Source organism: Arachis duranensis, chromosome 9 (assembly GCF_000817695.3).
Source record: "Arachis duranensis cultivar V14167 chromosome 9, aradu.V14167.gnm2.J7QH, whole genome shotgun sequence".
Lineage (NCBI taxonomy): Eukaryota > Viridiplantae > Streptophyta > Magnoliopsida > Fabales > Fabaceae > Arachis > Arachis duranensis.
This window is the reverse complement of record NC_029780.3, coordinates 10,266,256-10,267,472: the sequence shown is the minus strand read 5'-3', so window position 1 is coordinate 10,267,472 and position 1,217 is coordinate 10,266,256.

The following is a 1,217-nucleotide window of genomic DNA, read 5'->3' as shown; positions in this document are numbered from 1 at the left end:
GCATGATGACGTGACACGCCACGTGGCAGGTCAGTAACACCTGACACGCCACGTGACAGGTCAGTGTCACTTGACATAAAAAATTTTTATTAGTCAAAATAGTCCTTGAAAGTCCAGACGTAAGTTATTTTCATCCCTCAAATTTTAAAAATTAGTCAAACTAATCTTTAATAGGATCCTCTTAAGAGCACTATTCATAAACAACGATTCCGGAGGTTCTTCTCCTCAAAATTCAGTATCAATAGCAGCATTAGCCATCAAAAGGTGAAGTTAAAAAATTGAACTCCGAGCTGAAACACTACTACACAATAATATCTACTTATAATGCCAAAACATAATGATAGACAAGTTTTTCATGCTAACCAACACGTGAAATTCCAAACAACATGGGCCTAGATGTTTCATCTTGAGATAATAGCATTCAAATCAAGCTGAGAAAACATACTCAATATCACAAGTACTCATCACTAAACAGCGGTCCCAGCAAAATTTTACATTCTCTAATCTCTGCTATTTCTAATTTATTAATAACAGCCCTTGCCACGTATATAAACTAAGAAAACTGAAAATTGAATAGCAAAAATCCATTGGAAAAATCCAATAATACAATCCCGATTAACATCAAATTACATCAATGATTAAAAAAAAAGACTTGCCATTGTTTTGGTTCTCGCTGCCTTGCGCTGCACAACAGACTCTGTTCAAGGTGGAAGGCTTAGAACCGGTGAAAGTTTTCAACTTTAAGATCCGTTTGGGGAAATAAGGGTATTGGGTGTTCCATGTGGATTTTCCTGGAGAATTGGATTGAGAAAGTGAAAATTGGGAGAGGGTGGGTCTCAGAATCTGCAGGGAAGCCATAACCAACACAGGAACTTCTTTAAGAGAGAGATTTCATTAGGACCCAAATGGGAAAAAACAGGTTTTGATGGGTGGCAGAGAGAAAAAGAAGCTTCTTTCTAGAGGGAACAAGCAAGTGGAGCAGAAGAAAATGGAGTGTAACGGAGAAGCGTATGTTAGCGCCAAAGAGCCAGTGAGAGCTAATGTGCGCCCAGGAGGGGTTAGTCTGCTTTTGTGGCTAGAATCTACAAGTCGTGGATGTTTTGCTCCTAAATGCTCACATTTTAGAATGCGGCCAAAACAAAACAAAACAAAACATGCCAAATAAATAAATAAATAATGGTTTTTTTGTAAACAATTTTGGATTGGTTTTTACTCTT